A 19,985-nucleotide genomic window follows, 5' to 3' on the forward strand; every position below is an offset into this window, starting at 1 on the left:
CAGATCCTGATGGAATTTGCTCTAAAGTAGACACTGTAAATCAAAAGGCTGCAAAGAAAAAGCTTTAGAAAAAAACTCATCAAAAACACTTCAAGAACTCTTAAAAAGTGCTTTAGGAGCCACTTTATAAAGCTAAAACTCCTTTAAATGCTCCCCATTGAAAGGGTGTTTTTGCTTTAAAAAGTCTTCTTTTTTGAATGCCTCAATAAATCTCCATCTGCATATATCCTAATACTGACACAAAAAAATGCAGATATCATTCTTAAATTTGGCACAATTGAAAATATAAATGAAAATCATGGCCAGAGATCTAATGCTATGTGGAGACAAAGACTTTAGAGCAGATTTGCTTTCGTAAAAAGTTTCCACTTGAAAAACTCATCTTTTTTTGAATGGTTCCATAAAACTCCATTTGCACATAGAATAATACTGACCTGAAAAAATTTATGAAATCATTTTTAAATTTGGTACAATTGAAAATATAAATAAATCATCATGCTTCTCTTTACATTTTTTTTACCTAGCCTTATCTTACAATCATTGCTTGTATGGGTTGTAAGTTTTCATATGCATTTCAAGTTGATATTTTTCCCATGTCAATGTCAAATTGGTACCTAAAGAAAAATCTTTGTACAGTTTCTTTGCATTTCTCCCATGTAGCATAGTAAATGATCCTTAGGAGGTACTGAGCATACCCAAACCTCTAACAGACTAATCCCTACATTGCTTGAGAAATTGTTGCTTTTCAATGGCTTCATAGCTCAGAGGTTAGAGCGCTGGTCTCGTAAACCAGGGGTCGTGAGTTCGGCTCTTACTGAAGCCTTACAAATAGTGTTGAGTGATACCTTCCGATATCGGAAAGTATTGATATCGGATTGGATCGGCCGATATTCAAAAAATATCGTATTTTGCAGATACCGATACCTGATCCCAATACAAGTCAATGGGACCAAAATATTGGAATTAAAATAAACCCTTTCTTTCCTTGTAGGTTCATTCTACATGAAGGAAAACAACTAAGAATAATGCAGGATGTATTTGGGGAGGTGGCGAAGGCATAGAGGTTTAGCCCAATCAAATAGAACAGCATGATTTTTTTTTTTTAAAGACGTTCGGAGTGACAAAAATATTGACTATGTAAATTTTTTTTTATTTTGTCAGATATTGATGTTTCACTATTCCACGCCCTTCCCCTTCTTTTTTTTTACTTTTCCCACACTTTCATCTTCATCATCATCAGCATCTTTGACATCAACTTCTTCTTCACCTTATTCATCTTCTTCTTCATCTTCTACCTATTTTTTTTTTATTACATTCTTCATATTCATTTTATTCAACTATTATTATTCTTCCTATTCTACTTCTATATCATATTCTCATTTGTGACAGGCATTCCCGTAGTTGTTATCTATAAAAGTTTGAAGATTACACCTTCTGTTCTGCCTGTCACAAAAGTTACATTTGTCCGCGTTCAGTTTGGCCTGCAGCATCAGGCTTTATCCAGGGGCACCACGAGGAGGAACGGACTCACCCCCATAAACTGCTTAGTCTTCTTCTGCATATAATTTAGATAATATCTTTTGCTCTGATATTAAGTGTTATGCTTAATGTTCTTCTGCTCTTTGTTCTGCAGCCTCTTGTTCTTCTGCTTCTCGGTCTTCCATTTCGTCGTCTCCAGGGTCGTCGTCTCCGCCGTCGTCGTCTCCGCCGTCGTCGTCGTCATCGGGGTGGTCTTCAGGGTCGTCATCTCCAGGGTCGTCATCTCACTGGTTGTCATCTCTGGTGTCGTCGTCATCTTAGGGGTGGTCTTCCAGGTCGTCGTCTTTAGTGTCTTCAACTTGGAAATACAGCAGAAGGTACAAGAAGGCTGAGAAAATGCCAAGAACCATCTGATGGAACTGGAACTCGGATGGCTACCCGAAGGTTCAAAAGCCTATGGAACTACCGAGGACTAGCTGACGTTACTGGAACCCGGTTACTAAGTAGGAGGTACCCGTGCTAAAAAGCACTACCAAGGACCGCCTGACGTTGGCGAAACTCGGATACCCAGAAGGAGGCACCTAAGCCAAAGGCTCTGCCAGGAACCAGCTGACGTTACTGGAACCAGGATGGGGAGCAGAAGGTACAAGAGCAAAAGACACTGCCGAGAACCAGCTGACGGTACTGGAACCCAGATGGGTAGCCGAAGGTCCAAGAGCCAATGGAACTACCGAGGACCAGCTGACGTTACTGGAACCCGGTTACTAAGCAGGAGGTACCCGTGCCTGAAAGCACTACCAAGGACCACCTGACGTTGGTGGAACTTGGATACCCAGAAGGAGGCACCTAAGCCAAAGGCTCTGTGTTGTGAATTCTGTTTTTGGGCTCCCTCTGGTGGTTACTGATGGTACTAGGTGACTTGTGTTCTCTGTGGTCTCTGGTGTCCACCTGTTCCATCAGGTTATGGGAGTTTCCTATTTAACCTGGTTTTTTGTAATTTCCTCGCCGGCTATCAATGTAATCAGCGTGTCTTTTTTCCTCTGCTCTCTGCGTCTGTTATCTTCAGGACAAGCTAAGTTTTGATTTTCCTGTTCCACGTTTTGCTTAATTTTTGTCTTAGTCCAGCTTGCAGATATGTGATTCCTTGCTGCTGGTTGCTCTAGTGGGCTGAAATTACTCCTCATGTTCCATGAGTTGGCACATGAGTTCTAGTAATTTCAGGATGGTTTTTTGAAGGGTTTTTCGCTGACCGCGCAGTTCACTTTTGTATCCTCTGCTATCTAGCTTTAGCGGGCCTCATTTTTGCTGATTCTATTTTCATAACTACGTATGTGCTTTCCTCTCATTTCACCGTTATTACATGTGGGGGGCTGCTATTTCTGTGGGGTGTTTCTCTGGAGGCAAGTGAGGTCTGTGTTTCTTCTGATAGGGGAAGTTAATCCTTCGGCTGGCGCGAGACGTCTAGGAATCATCGTAGGCACGTTCCCCGGCTACTGCTAGTTGTGTGTTTAGGTTCAGGATCGCGGTCAGCTCAGGTTCCATCACCCTAGAGCTTGTTTTGTTTTTGTGCTTGTCCTTTTGTGATCCCCTGCCATTGGGATCATGACAGTATAGCCGGCCTAAAAAAAAAAATTGGTCATCGTTTTGGCTGAAGTAGGAGGAAAAGTAGTCTGAGGAAGTTTTTTTTTTTTTTTCCCCCTCCTCAGTGTTTGCTGCCTAGCCTTAATTGCAGCTTGGCTGTTTTTTTTTTTCCTCCTCTTAATCCTTGAATGGCTCTGACCTCAGCTGTTTATTATGGACGTCCAGAGTTTGGCTTCCAGCCTGAATAATCTTGCTGCTAAGGTTCAAAATATACAAGATTTTGTTGTACATACGCCTACGTCTGAACCTAGAATTCCTATCCCAGAGTTTTTTTCTGGAGATAGATCTAGTTTTCTGAATTTTAGGAACAATTGCAAGTTGTTTCTTTCCTTGAAATCTCGCTCCTCTGGAGACCCTGCTCAGCAGGTCAAGATTGTTATATCTTTCCTGCGGGGTGACCCTCAGAATTGAGCATTTGCATTGGCACCAGGGGATCCTGCGTTGCTCAATGTGGATGCATTTTTTCTGGCATTGGGTTTGCTCTATGAGGAACCTAACCTAGAGATTCAGGCTGAAAAAGCTTTATTGGCTCTCTCTCAGGGGCAAGATGAAGCAGAAATATATTGTCAGAAATTTCGGAAATGGTCGGTGCTTACTCAGTGGAATGAGTGCGCTCTGGCTGCAAAATTCAGAGATGGCCTTTCTGAGGCCATTAAAGATGTTATGGCGGGGTTCCCGGCGCCTACAGGTCTGAATGAGTCCATGACTATGGCTATTCAGATTGATCGGCGTTTACGGGAGCGTAAACCTGTGCACCATTTGGCGGTGTCTTCTGAACAGGCACCTGAGATAATGCAATGTGATAGAATTCAGTCCAGAAGTGAACGGCAAAATTATAGGCGGAAAAATGGATTGTGTTTTTATTGTGGTGATTCAGCTCATGTTATATCAGCATGCTCTAAACGCACAAAAAAGGTTGATAAGTCTGTTGCCATTGGTACTTTACAGTCTAAGTTCATTCTGTCTGTGACGCTGATTTGTTCATTATCATCCATTTCCGTCGATGCCTATGTGGATTCAGGCGCTGCCCTGAGTCTTATGGATTGGTCATTTGCCAATCGCTGTGGGTTTAGTCTGGAACCTCTGGAAGTTCCTATTCCTTTGAAAGGAATTGACTCTACACCTTTGGCTATGAATAAACCTCAGTACTGGACACAAGTGACCATGCGTATGACTCCCGTTCATCAGGAGGTGATTCGCTTCCTGGTACTGTATAATTTACATGATGTCTTAGTGCTTGGTCTGCCATGGTTACAAACTCATAACCCAGTCCTGGACTGGAAAACAATGTCTGTGTTAAGCTGGGGATGTCAGGGGGTTCATGATGATGCATCTCCGAATTTCTATCGCTTCATCTATTCCTTCTGAGGTTCCGGTATTTCTGTCTGATTATCGGGAGGTTTTTGAGGAGCCTAAGCTCAGTTCGCTTCCTCCTCACAGGGATTGCGATTGTGCTATAGATTTGATTCCTGGTAGTAAATTCCCTAAGGGTCGTTTGTTCAATCTGTCAGTGCCAGAGCATACTGCTATGCGGAATTATGTTAAGGAGTCCTTGGAAAAGGGACATATCCGTCCATCTTCGTCCCCTTTGGGAGCAGGCTTTTTTTTTGTGGCCAAAAAAGATGGTTCCTTGAGGCCTTGCATAGATTATCGTCTTTTGATAAAGATTACAGTCAAATATCAGTATCCTTTGCCTTTGTTGACTGATTTGTTCGCTCGCATTAAGGGGGCTAAATGGTTCACTAAGATTGATCTTCGGGGTGCGTATAATCTTGTGCGGATAAGGCAGGGTGATGAGTGGAAAACCGCATTTAATACGCCTGAGGGCCATTTCGAGTATTTGGTGATGCCTTTTGGACTTTCTAATGCTCCTTCTGTCTTCCAGTCTTTTATGCACGATATTTTCCGTGAATATCTGGATAAATTTATTAAAGTGTATTTGGATGATGTTTTGGTTTTTTCTGATGACTGGGAGTCTCATGTTCAGCAGGTCAGGAAGGTGTTTCAGGTCCTGCGGGCCAATTCTTTGTTTGTAAAAGGTTCTAAATGTCTCTTTGGAGTCCAGAAGATGTCTTTTTTGGGGTATATTTTTTCCCCTTCTACTATTGAGATGGATCCCGTCAAGGTTCAGGCTATTTGTGACTGGACGCAGCCTACATCTCTTAAGAGTCTACAGAAGTTCTTAGGCTTTGCTAATTTTTATCGTCGCTTCATAACTAATTTTTCTAGTGTTGTTAAGCCTTTGACGGATTTGACTAAAAAGGGTGCTGATGTTACTGATTGGTCTCCTGCGGCTGTGGAGGCCTTTCAGGAACTTAAGCGCCGGTTTTCTTCTGCTCCTGTGTTGCGTCAGCCAGATACGTCGCTTCCTTTTCAGGTTGAGGTTGATGCTTCCGAGATCGGAGCGGGGGCGGTTTTGTCACAGAGAAGCTCCGATGGCTCAGTGATGAAGCCATGTGCATTCTTTTCTAGAAAATTTTCGCCCGCTGAACAGAATTATGATGTTGGTAATCGGGAGCTTTTGGCCATGAAGTGGGCATTTGAGGAGTGGCGTCATTGGCTTGAGGGTGCTAGACATCGTGTGGTGGTCTTGACTGATCACAAAAATCTGATGTACCTTGAGTCTGCCAAGCGTCTGAATCCTAGACAGGCTCGTTGGTCACTGTTTTTCTCCCGTTTCAATTTTGTGGTTTCATACCTGCCAGGTTCAAAGAATGTGAAGGCGGATGCTCTTTCTAGGAGTTTTGTGCCTGACTCCCCTGGAAATTCTGAGCCCACTGGTATCCTTAGGGATGGGGTGATTTTGTCGGCTGTCTCCCCAGACTTGCGACGTGCTTTGCAGGAGTTTCAGGCGGATAAACCTGATCGTTGTCCGCCAGAAAGACTGTTTGTTCCGGATAATTGGACCAGTAGAGTCATCTCCGAGGTCCATTCTTCTGTGTTGGCAGGTCATCCTGGAATATTTGGTACTAGAGACTTGGTGGCCAGGTCTTTTTGGTGGCCTTCCTTGTCGAGGGATGTGCGTTCTTTCGTGCAGTCTTCTGGAGTTTGCGCTCGGGCTAAGCCTTGCTGTTCTCGGGCCAGTGGATTGTTGTCACCTTTGCCTATCCCGAAGAGGCCTTGGACGCACATTTCCATGGACTTTATTTCGGATCTCCCTGTCTCTCAAAAAATGTCCGTCATATGGGTTGTGTGTGACCGCTTTTCTAAGATGGTTCATCTGGTACCCTTGCCTAAGTTACCTTCCTCCTCTGAGTTGGTCCCTCTGTTTTTTCAAAACGTGGTACGTTTGCATGGCATTCCGGAGAACATCGTTTCTGACAGGGGATCCCAGTTTGTGTCTAGATTTTGGCGGACGTTCTCTGCTAAGATGGGCATTGATTTGTCCTTTTCGTCTGCATTCCATCCCCAGACGAATGGCCAGATGGAACGAACTAATCAGACTTTAGAAACTTATTTAAGGTGTTTTGTTTCTGCTGATCAAGATGACTGGGTTTCCTTTTTGCCGCTTGCCGAGTTTGCCCTTAATAATCGGGCTAGTTCTGCTACCTTGGTTTCTCCTTTCTTTTGTAATTCGGGGTTTCATCCTCGTTTTTCCTCTGGTCAGGTGGAGCCTTCTGATTGTCCTGGAGTGGACATGGTGGTGGATAGGTTGCATCGGATTTGGAGTCATGTGGAGGACAATTTGAGGTTGTCCCAGGAGAGGGCTCAGCGGTTTGCTAATCGCCGTCGCCGCGTGGGTCCTCGACTTCTTGTTGGGGACTTGGTGTGGTTGTCTTCTCGTTTTGTTCCTATGAAGGTCTCTTCTCCTAAGTTCAAGCCTCGGTTCATCGGTCCCTATAGGATCTTGGAAATTCTTAACCCTGTGTCGTTTCGTTTGGATCTTCCGGCATCGTTTGCTATTCATAATGTGTTCCATCGGTCGTTGTTGCGGAAGTATGAGGTGCCTGTTGTTCCTTCGCTTGAGCCTCCTGCTCCGGTGCTGGTGGAGGGTGAATTGGAGTATGTTGTGGAGAAGATCTTGGATTCTCGTGTTTCCAGACGGAAACTCCAGTATTTGGTCAAGTGGAAGGGTTATGGTCAGGAGGATAATTCTTGGGTGATTGCCTCTGATCTTCATGCTGCCGATTTGGTCCGTGCTTTTCATAGGGCTCATCCTGGTCGCCCTGGTGGTTCTCGTGAGGGTTCGGTGACCCCTCCTCAAGGGGGGGTACTGTTGTGAGTTCTGTTTTTGGGCTCCTTCTGGTGGTTACTGATGGTACTGGGTGACTTGTGTTCTCTGCGGTCTCTGGTGTCCACCTGTTCCATCAGGTTATGGGAGTTTCCTATTTAACCTGGCTGTTTTGTCATTTCATCGCCGGCTATCAATGTAATCAGCGTGTCTTTTTTCCTCTGCTCCCTGCGTCTGTTATCTTCAGGACAAGCTAAGTTTTGATTTTCCTGTTCCACGTTTTGCTTAATTTTTGTCTTAGTCCAGCTTGCAGATATGTGATTCCTTGCTGCTGGTTGCTCTAGTGGGCTGAAATTACTCCTCATGTTCCATGAGTTGGCACATGAGTTCTAGTAATTTCAGGATGGTTTTTTGAAGGGTTTTTCGCTGACCGCGCAGTTCACTTTTGTATCCTCTGCTATCTAGCTTTAGCGGGCCTCATTTTTGCTGATTCTATTTTCATAACTACGTATGTGCTTTCCTCTCATTTCACCGTTATTACATGTGGGGGGCTGCTATTTCTGTGGGGTGTTTCTCTGGAGGCAAGTGAGGTCTGTGTTTCTTCTGATAGGGGAAGTTAATCCTTCGGCTGGCGCGAGACGTCTAGGAATCATCGTAGGCACGTTCCCCGGCTACTGCTAGTTGTGTGTTTAGGTTCAGGATCGCGGTCAGCTCAGGTTCCATCACCCTAGAGCTTGTTTTGTTTTTGTGCTTGTGCTTTTGTGATCCCCTGCCATTGGGATCATGACAGCTCTGCCCGGAACCAGCTGACGGTACTGGAACCAGGATGGGGAGCAGAAGGTACAAGAGCAAAAGACACTGCCGAGAACCAGCTGATGGTGCTGGAACCAGGATGTGGACCAGAAGGTCCACAGGAGAAGAGAGAACAGCTAGGCCGCGAGGCAGCCGCAGTTACCGAACCCCAACAGTCCTACAGGGGGAGCTTGGCCTACTGGCACTACAGAACCAGCCTTGATTGCCAATTCCCGCAGCCCACATAGGAAGCTCCTAAACTGGAGGCACCCTGGAGTTGGCTAACCCGACCGCAACACGACGGGGCAACGCATAGGCGTCTCAGTGAGCTTGACACTACCCGGAAACAGCTGACGGTGCTGGAACCAGGCTGGGCACCAGGGAGTACCCGTGACAAAAACACTGCCGAGAACCAGCTGACGGTGCTGGAACACGGATGCGTTGCCCAAGTGTGTAAGAGCCAATGGCACCAAGGGCCAGCTGACGGTGCTGGAACACGGTTACTAAGCTGTAGGTACTCGCGCTTAAAAGCACCACCAAGGACCGCCTGGCGTTGGCGGAACTCGGATACCCAGAAGGAGGCACCTAAGCCAAAGGCTCTGCCCGTAACCAGCTGACGGTGCTGGAACCAGGATGTGGACCAGAAAGTCCACAGGAGAGGAGAGAACAGCTAGGCAGCGAGGCAGCCGCAGTTACCGAACACCAACAGTCCTACAGGGGGAGCTTGGCTTACTGGCACTACAGAACCAGCCTTGACTGCCAATTCACGCAGCCCACATAGGAAGCTCCTAAACTGGAGGCACACTGGAGTTGGCTAACCCGACCGCAACATGATGGGGCAATGCATAGGCGTCTCAGTGAGCTTGACACTACCCGGAAACAGCAGACGGTGCTGGAACCAGGCTGGGCACGAGGGAGTACCCGTGACAAAACCACTGCCGAGAACCAGCTGACGGTGCTGGAACACGGATGCGTTGCCCAAGTGTGTAAGAGCCAATGGCACCGAGGACCAGCTGACGGTGCTGGAACACGGTTACTAAGCTGCAGGTACCCGCGCTTAAAAGCACTACCAAGGACCGCCTGGCGTTGGCGGAACTCGGATACCCAGAAGGAGGCACCTAAGCCAAAGGCTCTGCCCGGAACCAGCTGACGGTGCTGGAACCAGGATGTGGACCAGAAGGTACACAGGAGAGGAGAGAACAGCTAGGTCGCGAGGCAGCCGCAGTTACCGAACCCCAACAGTCCTACAGGGGGAGCTTGACCTACTGGCACTACAGAACCAGCCTTGACTGCCAATTCACGCAGCCCACATAGGAAGCTCGTAAACTGGAGGCACCCTGGAGTTGGCTAACCCGACCGCAACACGACGAGGCAACGCATAGGCGTCTCAGTGAGCTTGACACTACCCGGAAACAGCTGACGGTGCTGGTACAAGGCTGGGCACGAGGGAGTACCCGTGACAAAAACACTGCCGAGAACCAGCTGACGGTGCTGGAACACGGATGCGTTGCCCAAGTGTGTAAGAGCCAACGGCACCGAGGACCAGCTGACGGTGCTGGAACACGGTTACTAAGCTGTAGGTGCCCGCGCTTAAAAGCACTACCAAGGACCGCCTGGCGTTGGCGGAACTCGGATACCCAGAAGGAGGCACCTAAGCCAAAGGCTCTGCCCGGAACCAGCTGACGGTGCTGGAACCAGGATGTGGACCAGAAGGTCCACAGGAGAGGAGAGAACAGCTAGGCCGCGAGGCAGCCGCAGTTACCGAACCCCAACAGTCCTACAGGGGGAGCTTGGCCTACTGGCACTACAGAACCAGCCTTGACTGCCAATTCACGCAGCCCACATAGGAAGCTCCTAAACTGGAGGCACCCTGGAGTTGGCTAACCCGACCGCAACACGACGGAGCAACGCATAGGCGTCTCAGTGAGCTTGACACTACCCGGAAACAGCTGACGGTGCTGGAACCAGGCTGGGCACGAGGCAGTACCCGTGACAAAAACACTGCCGAGAACCAGCTGATGGTGCTGGAACACGGATGCGTTGCCCAAGTGTGTAAGAGCCAATGGCACCGAGGACCAGCTGACGGTGCTGGAACACGGTTACTAAGCTGTAGGTGCCCGCGCTTAAAAGCACTACCAAGGACCGCCTGGCGTTGGCGGAACTCGGATACCCAGAAGGAGGCACCTAAGCCAAAGGCTCTGCCCAGAACCAGCTGACGGTGCTGGAACCAGGATGTGGACCAGAAGGTCCACAGGAGAGGAGAGAACAGCTAGGCAGCGAGGCAGCCGCAGTTACCGAACACCAACAGTCCTACAGGGGGAGCTTGGCCTACTGGCACTACAGAACCAGCCTTGACTGCCAATTCACGCAGCCCACATAGGAAGCTCCTAAACTGGAGGCACCATGGAGTTGGCTAACCCGACTGCAACACGACGGGGCAACACATAGGCGCCTCAGTGAGCTTGACACTACCCGGAAACAGCTGACGGTGCTGGAACCAGGCTGGGCACGAGGGAGTACCCGTGACAAAAACACTGCCGAGAACCAGCTGGCGGTGCTGGAACACGGATGCGTTGCCTATTCAAGATTGTCTTCCTAGAGCCCCAACTAGCGGTGTTGGAGCAAAGGGTAAGCAGGGGGAGAATAGTGTAGGCCGAAGCCTGCACTGGAGGCAGCTTTGTGTCTGCATTGCGTTTGCAGGACACGTTGCCGGCTACACAGCGGGGAACAGCTGGCGTTGCTGAACCGCACTGACACATTGGCTGGTGTTTTTCTCTGTGCAGCTAGCACTTCCGGGCAAAAACTGGCGGTGTTAGAGCCCAGGGTCTGCAGGAGGAGCAGAGTGTAGGCTGAAGCCTAGTAGAACCAATTTCAAAGGTAACCTTTAACCCTCCCTCAGGTGTTACAAAGTAGAAGAGCCACACCTTGTGCAGCAGTAATGCTCCACAAGTGAAAGGTTGTCCTTTAAATTTTGCTCATTGCACACGCTGAATGAAACACGTACACAATTTTGCACATTATACAGTAAGACTGTATTGGAGGCGTGACTTGTCTTTTTAAGGAGACGCAGCACAGGTGTCCAAAAATAACGCCTTGGTGCTGGGCGCAGCCTCTTGAGCGTTGTTATTTGCTGTACAGGTGTCTGCGCTCTTGTTAGCCCTTGCCCATGCCCTGTTAGCGCTGCCCGTCTTATGACCTCATTTCATGTTGGCCGGTGCGGTTAACGATGGCCATGAATTCCAGACCCACAGTGTCTTTTCATAAAGTCACAGTGCGGGGCTGGGATTCGTGGCCTTGCGCAGTAAATATCTTCGCCGCTCACACATGTCCTTACACCTGCTTCAGACTGGGCGGCCTCAGCTGATCCCTTATTGCCTTCCGTGGCCATGAGGCCGCACAGTCTGAAGAAGGCGGAAGGAGGGGAGTGAAGACAGGTGAAGATATGCACTGCTAGTGCCCATCAATCACACCCTCGCAGTCAAAATATATCAGACAACGAGGGGCGTTGTGTTGGGCAGGGCGGACGCACAGGCACAGGCAGCCAACCAATGATGTCAGAAGATGGCCAGTGTTACCTAGGGGGGTGCTGCGTGTCATTTAAAAAGGAGAATCACACCTCAGGGACAGTGTAATGGTCTCTAATGAGACACATTTTGTACGTGTTGAGTTCGACGTGGGCAAGGAGAAAAAGTCAGCCACCTTGTACAAATGCAGCATTACTGCTGTACAAGGTGGCTGTTATACATCCAAACACCTGGGGGGGGGGCAGGATCCCTTTAATTTCAGTTCAGGTGCCTGCGTGGTGTTTGCATGACACGATGCCGGCGACACAGCAAGGGAACACCTGGCGGTGCTGAACCCCACTGACACATTGGCTGGTGTTTTTCTCTGTGCAGCTAGCACTTCCGGGCAAAAACTGGCATTGCTAGAGCCCAGGGTCAGCAGGAGGAGGAGAGGAGCAGAGTGTAGGCCGAAGCCTGCACTGGTGGCAGCTTTAGGGCTGTTGTGCCAGTGTGGCTTGTGCTGGACACGTTGCCGACTACACAGCAGGGGAACAGCTGGCGTTGCTGAACCCCACTGACACATTGGCTGGTGTTTTTCTCTGTGCAGCTAGCACTTCCGGGCAAAAACTGGCGGTGTTAGAGCCCAGGGTCAGCAGGAGGAGGAGAGGAGCAGAGTGTAGGCCGAAGCCTAATTGAACCAATTTCAAAGGTAACCTTTAGCCCACCCTCAGGTGTTACAATGTAGAAGAGCCACACCTTGTGCAGCAGTAATGCTTCACAAGTGAATGGTTGCTCTTAAAGTTTTGCTCATTGCACACGCTGAATGAAAGACATACACAATTTTGCCCATTGTACAGTAAAACTGTATTGGAGGCGTGACTTGTCTTTTTAAGGAGACGCAGCACAGGTGTCCAAAAACAACGCCTTGGTGCTGGGCGCAGCCTCCTGAGCGTTGTTATTTGCTGTACAGGAGTCTGCGCTCTTGTTAGCCCTTGGCCATGCGCTGTGAGCGCTGCCCGTCTTATGACCTCATTTCATGTTGGCCAGTGCGGTTAACGATGGCCATGAATCCCAGACCCACAGTGTCTTTTCATAAAGTCACAGTGCGGGGCTGGGATTCGTGGCCTTGTGCAGTAAATATGTTCACCGCTCACACATGTCCTTACACCTGCATCAGACTGGGCGGCCTCAGCTGATCCCTTATCGCATGCCACGGCCATGAGGCCGCACAGTCTGAAGAAGGCGGAAGGAGGAGAGTGAAGACAGGCGAAGATATGCACTGCTCGTGCCCATCAATCACACCCTCGCAGTCAAAATATGTAAGACAGCGAGGGGCGTTGTGTCGGGCAGGGCGGACGCACATTCACAGGCAGCCAACCAACGATGTTAGAAGACGGCCAGCGTTACCAATGGGGGTGCTGCGTGTCATTAAAAAGGAAAGTCACACCTCAGGGACACTATAATGGTCTCTAATGAGACACATTTTGTACGTGTTTGTTGAGTTCGACGTGGGCAAGGAGAAAAAGTCAGCCACCTTGTACAAATGCAGCATTACTGCTGTACAAGGTGGCTGGTATACATAGAAACACCTGGGGGTGGGGGGCAGGGTCCCTTTAATTTCAGTTCAGGTGCCTGCTTGGCGTTGCCGGCTACACAGCAGGGGAACAGCTGGCATTGCTGAACTGTTATGACCTGGTGGTCAGGACAATAATGGACCTGGTGGTTAAGAGCACACGGAATGACCTGATAGTTACTGATAATGAAGGACGAGCTCTGGGACGTGGGAACTCTGCTGACCGCAATCCCTAATCCTATCAAAACACACTAGAAATAGCTGTGGATTGCTCCTAACGCTCCCTATGCAACTCGGCACAGCCTAAGGAACTAGCTAGCCCAGCAATGAGCACAGTCCACTTTCTAAACTTCTGACAATATATCTCCACTTCATCCTGACCCTGACACAAAGCCAGCAAGATTTTCTCTGCCTGATCCACTGAATTACGTTCGTCATAAAGCAATCCAAGCGCCAGGAAAAACGCATCAACATCACGCAATGCCGGATCTCCTGGCGCAAGGGAAAATGCCCAGCCTTGAGGGTCACCACGTAACAAAGAAATAATGATCTTTACTTGTTGAACAGGGTCACCTGAGGAGCGATGTTTCAAGGCAAGAAACAATTTACAATTATCTTTGAAATTCAAGAACTTAGATCTATCACCAAAAAACAAATCAGGAATTGGAATCCTAGGCTCTGACATCGGATTCTGAACCACAAAATCTTGAATGTTTTGTACCCTTGTAGTGAGATTATCCATCCAAGAGGACAGACCTTGAATGTCCATGTTTACACCTGTGTCATGAACCACCCAGAGGTAAAAGGGAAAAGAGAGACAAAACACACTGCAAAGAAAAAAAAATGGTCTCAGAACTTCTCTTATCCCTCTATTGAGATGCATTAGTACTTTGGGCCACCTGTACTGTTATGACCTGGTGGTCAGGACAATAATGGACCTGGTGGTTAAGAGCACACGGAATGACTTGATAGTTACTGATAATAAAGGACGAGCTCTGGGACGTGGGAACTCTGCTGACTGCAATCCCTAATCCTATCAAAACACACTAGAAATAGCCGTGGATTGCTCCTAACGCTCCCTATGCAACTCGGCACAGCCTAAGGAACTAGCTAGCCCTTAAGATAGAAAAATAAAGCCTACCTTGCCTCAGAGAAATTCCCCAAAGGAAAAGGCAGCCCCCCACATATAATGACTGTGAGTAAAGATGAAAATACAAACACAGAGATGAAATAGATTTAGCAAAGTGAGGCCCGACTTACTGAACAGACCGAGGATAGGAAAGGTTGCTTTGTGGTCAGCACAAAAACCTACAAAAAGACCACGCAGAGGGCGCAAAAAGACCCTCCGCACCGACTCACGGTGCGGAGGCGCTCCCTCTGCGTCCCAGAGCTTTCAGCAAGCAAGACAACAATAAAAATAGCAAGCTGGACAGAAAAATAGCAAACCAAAGAAATACAAGCAGCAACTTAGCTTCTGCTGGGAAGACAGGTCACAAGAACGATCCAGGAGAGAACTAGACCAATACTGGAACATTGACAGGTGGCATGGAGCAAAGATCTAAGTGGAGTTAAATAGAGCAGCCAGCTAATGAATAAACCTCGTCACCTGTGAAAGGAAACTCAGAAACACCCACCAGAGGAAGTCCATGGACAGAACCAGCTGAAGTATCATTCATGACCACAGGAGGGAGCCCGACAACAGAATTCACAACACTGAACCCCACTGACACATTGGCTGGTGTTTTTCTCTGTGCAGCTAGCACGTCCGGGCAAAAACTGGCGGTGTTAGAGCCCAGGGTCAGCAGGAGGAGGAGAGGAGCAGAGTGTAGGCCGAAGCCTGCACTGGTGGCAGCTTTAGGTCTGTTGTGCCAGTGTGGCTTGTGCTGGACACGTTGCCGACTACACAGCAGAGGAACAGCTGGCGTTGCTGAACCCCACTGACACATTGGCTGGTGTTTTTCTCTGTGCAGCTAGCACGTCCGGGCAAAAACTGGCGGTGTTAAAGCCCAGGGTCAGCAGGAGGAGGAGAGGAGCAGAGTGTAGGCCGAAGCCTGCACTGTTGGCAGCTTTAGGTCTGTTGTGCCAGCGTGGCTTGTGCTGGACACGTTGCCGACTACACAGCAGGGGAACAGCTGGCGTTGCTGAACCCCACTGACACATTGGCTGGTGTTTTTCTCTGTGCAGCTAGCACTTCCGGGCAAAAACTGGCGGTATTAGAGCCCAGGGTCAGCAGGAGGAGGAAAGGAGCAGAGTGTAGGCCGAAGCCTAATTGAACCAATTTCAAAGGTAACCTTTAACCCACCCTCAAGTTTTTACAATGTAGAAGAGCCACACCTTGTGCAGCAGTAATGCTCCACAAGTGAAAGGTTGCTCTTTAAATTTTGCTCATTGCACACGCAGAATGAAAGATGTACACAACTTTTGCCCATTGTACAGTAAAATTGTATTGGAGGCGTGACTTGTCTTTTTAAGGAGACGCAGCACAGGTGTCCAATAACAACACCTTGGTGCTGGGCGCAGCCTCCTGAGCATTATTTGCTGTACAGGAGTCTGCGCTCTTGTTATCCCTTTGCCATGCGCTGTGAGCGCTGCCTGTCTTCTCACCTCATTTCATGTTGGCCGGTGCGGTTATCGATGGCCATGAATCCCAGACCCCCAGTGTGTTTTCAAAAATTCACACTGTGGGGCTGGGATTCATGGCCTTGTGCAGTAAATATGTTCGCCACTCACACATGTCCTTACACCTGCTTCAGACTGGGCGGCCTCAGCTGATCCCTTATCGCATGCCGCGGCGATGAGGCCGCACAGTCTGAAGAAGGCGGAAGGAGATGAGTGAAGACAGGCGAACATATGCACTGCACATGCCCATCAATCACACCCTCGCAGTCAAAATAGATGAGACAACGAGGGGCTTTGTGTTGGGCATGGCGGACGCACAGGCACAGCCAGCCAACCAATGATGTCAGAAGACGGGCAGCGCTACCAAGGGTGGTGCTGCGTGTCATTAAAAAGGAAAGTCACACCTCAGGGACAATGTAATGGTCTGTAATGAGACACATTTTGTACGGGTTAAATTCCACGTGGGCAAGGAAAAAAAGTCAGCCACCTTGTACAAATGCAGCATTACTGCTGTACAAGGTGGCTGTTATACATAGAAACACCGGGGGGGGGCAGGTTAACTTTAATTTCAGTTCAGGTGCCTGCATGGCGTTTGCAGGTCACGTTGCCGGCTACACAGCAGGGGAACAGCTGGCGGTGCTGAACCCCACTGACACATTGGCGGGTGTTTTTCTCTATGCAGCTAGCACTTCCGGGCTAAAACTGGCGTTGTTAGAGCCCAGGGTCAGCAGGAGGAGGAGAGGAGCAGAGTGTAGGCCGAAGCCTGCACTGGTGGCAGTTTTTGTTCTGTTGTGCCAGCGTGGCTTGTGCTGGACACGTTGCCGGCTACACAGCAGGGGAACAGCTGGCATTGCTGAACCCCACTGACACAATGGCGGGTGTTTATCTCTGTGCAGCCAGCACTTCTGGGCCCCAACTGGCGTTGTTAGAGCCCAGGGTCTGCAGGATCAGCAGATTGTAGGCCTAAGCCTAGTAGAACCAATTTCAAAGGTAACCTTTAACCCCCCCTCAGGTGTTGCAGAGTACAAGAACCACACCTTGTGCAGCATTAATGCTGCCCAAGTCAGAGGTTGCTCTATAAATTTTTCTACTTGCACACGCTGAATGAAGCACGTACACAATTTTGCCCATTATACAGTCAAACTGTATTGGAGGCGTGATTGACTTGCATTTTTAAGGAGACGCAGCACAGGTGTCCAATAACAACGCCTTGGTGCTGGGCGCAGCCTCCTGAGCGCTGTTATTTGCTGTACAGGAGTCTGCGCTCTTGTTATCCCTTGGCCATGCGCTGTGAGCGCTGCCTGTCTTCTCACCTCATTTCATGTTGGCCGGTGCGGTTATCGATGGCCAGGAATCCCAGACCCGCAGTGTCTTTTCATAAAGTCACACTGCAGGGCTAGGATTCATGGCCTTGCGCAGTAAATATGTTTGCCGCTCACTCATGTCCTTACACCTGCTTCAGACTGGGCGGCCTCAGCTGATCCCTTATCGCATGCCGCGGCCATGAGGCCGCACAGTCTGAAGAAGGCGGAAGGAGATGAGTGAAGACAGGCGAACATATGCACTGCACATGCCCATCAATCACACCCTCGCAGTCAAAATAGATCAGACAACGAGGGGCATTGTGTCGGGCATGGCGGACGCACAGGCACAGCCAGCCAACCATTGATGTCAGAAGACGGGCAGCGCTACCAAGGGTGGTGTTGCGTGTCATTAAAAAGGAAGTTCACACCTCAGGGACAATGTAATGGTCTGTAATGAGACACATTTTGTACGGGTTAAATTCCACGTGGGCAAGGAAAAACAGTCAGCCACCTTGTACAAATGCAGCATTACTGCTGTACAAGGTGGCTGTTATACATAGAAACACCTGGGGGGGCAGGTTCCCTTTAATTTCAGTTCAGGTGCCTGCATGGCGTTTGCAGGTCACGTTGCCTGCTACACAGCAGGGGAACAGCTGGCGGTGCTGAACCCCACTGACACATTGGCGGGTGTTTTTCTCTGTGCAGCTAGCACTTCCGGGCAACAACTGGCAGTATTAGAGCCCAGGGTCAGCAGGAGGAGGAGAGGAGCAGAGTGTAGGCCGAAGCCTGATTTAGGTCTGTTGTGTCTGCATGGCGTTTGCAGGACACGTTGCCGGCTACACAGCAGGGGAACAGCTGGCGTTTGCGGAACCCCACTGACACATCAGCGAGTGTTTTTTCTGTGTAGACAACACTTCCAGGTGACAACTGACAGTGTTGAAACCCAGGGAATCAAAGAGGATCAAAGTGTAGGCCGAAGCCTGCACTGGAGGCAGGAAAATGTCTGTTATTGTGCAAGCATGGCTTGTGCTGGACACGTTGCCGGCTACACAGCAGAGGAACAGCTGGCTTTGCTGAACCCCACTGACACATTGGCGGGTGTTTTTCTCTGTGCAGCTAGCACTTCCGGGCAACAACTGGCGGTGTTAGAGCCCAGGGTCTGCAGTAGGAGCAGAGTGTAAGCCGAAGCCTGCAGTGGAGCAAGTTGAAAGGGAACCTTTAACCCACCCCCAGGCATTTGTTGCTGAAAGAGCCATCTCGTACAGCAGTAATACTGCACATGGAAAATGGTGGCTCTTAAAATTATGCTCCTTGAAAACACTGAAGTACACACTCATATAATGTGTCCCCTCACACCGTTAAACCGTCCCGGAGGTGGGACTTTCCTTTGTAATGTGACACAGCACAGCCGTTATTCCAACCCCCTTGGTGCCGTGCGCTACCTCCTCAACGTTGTTTGATTCTGTCATGGAGCCCGCGCTGTAATGTTATCCCTTGGCCATGCACAGTTAGCAGTGCCCGTCTTCTGACATCATTTAGGTGTCAGGCTGGCAGTGCCTGTATGTCCAAGCTGCCCGAGATCCAACCTCGCAGTGTCATCTAATATAATCCCACTGCGGGCCTGGGATCCATGGGCATGCGCAGTGCATATCATCGCCTCTCACTCCCCTCCTTCCTGCTTCTTCAGACTGTGCGGCGTCACGGCCGTGGCATGCTATTAGGGATCAGCTGACGCCGCCTAGTCTGAAGAAGCGGGAAGAAGGGGAGTGAGAGGCTAGTATATGCACTGCGCATGGCCATGGATACCAGGCCCACTGTGGGATCACATTAGACGATACTTCGAGGTGGGATTTCGGGCAGCATGGACGCACAGGCGCAGCCAGGACGACAACAAATGATGTCAGAGGACGGGCAGCGCAAACTGTGCATGGCCAAGGGATAACATAACAGCGCAGGGTCCGTGACAGAATCAAACAACGCTAAGGAGGCGGCGCACGGAGCCAAGGGGGTAGGAATGATGGCTGTGCTGTGTCACATTACAAAGGAAAGTCCCACCTCCGGGACGGTTTGACGGTGTGAGGCGACACATTACATGAGTGTGTAGTTCAGCGTTTCCAAGGAGCATAATTTAAAGAGCGACCTTTTCCTTGTGCAGTATTAGTGCTGCACAAGGTGGCTCTTTCAGTAACAAACACCTAGAGGGGGGGACAGGTCCCCTTACATTTTAGTTGTGCCAGCGTGGCGGTCGCATGACACGTTGCCGGATACACAGCTGGGGATCAGCTGACGTTACTGAACCCCAATAACAGAGGAGCGACTGTTGACTGTACAGACAGCACTTCCAGGCACCAACTGGCGGTGTTAGAGCCCAGGGACAGCAGGAGGAGCAGATTGGAGGTATTGCCGCACACACAGCTGGGGATCAGCTGACGTTACTGAACCCCAATAACAGAGGAGCGACTGTTGACTGTGCGGACAGCACTTCCAGGCACCAACTGGCGGTGTTAGAGCCCAGGGACAGCAGGAGGAGCAGATTGGAGGTATTGCCGCACACACAGCTGGGGATCAGCTGACGTTACTGAACCCCAATAACAGAGGAGCGACTGTTGACTGTGTGGACAGCACTTCCAGGCACCAACTGGCAGTGTTAGAGCCCAGAGACAGCACGAGTAGCAGAGGAACAGAGTGTAGGCCGAAGCCTGATTGGAGCAAGACTTTTGTAGCTGAAAGAGCCATCTTGTGCAGCACTAAGGATGCAAAAGGAAAAGGTTGCTCTTTTAATTATGCTCCTTGCAAACACAGAAGTAAACACTAAAAATGTGTCCCCTTATACCGTAAAACCATCCTGGAGGTGCGACTTTCCTTCGTAATGGGACGCAGCACAGCTGTCATTCCTACCCCCT

At 49.4% G+C, this 19,985-nt stretch overlaps 1 non-coding gene across 1 annotated transcript; it reads left to right on the forward strand.

The window, feature by feature from the left end:
- The first annotated feature begins 750 nt into the window (after positions 1-750).
- On the forward strand, positions 751-823 carry TRNAT-CGU (transfer RNA threonine (anticodon CGU)). Its single transcript has one exon. It is a non-coding gene; the product is annotated as a tRNA-Thr (tRNA).
- The last annotated feature ends 19,162 nt before the right edge of the window (positions 824-19,985 follow it).

Source organism: Ranitomeya imitator, chromosome 1 (genome assembly GCF_032444005.1).
Source record: "Ranitomeya imitator isolate aRanImi1 chromosome 1, aRanImi1.pri, whole genome shotgun sequence".
Taxonomy (NCBI): domain Eukaryota; kingdom Metazoa; phylum Chordata; class Amphibia; order Anura; family Dendrobatidae; genus Ranitomeya; species Ranitomeya imitator.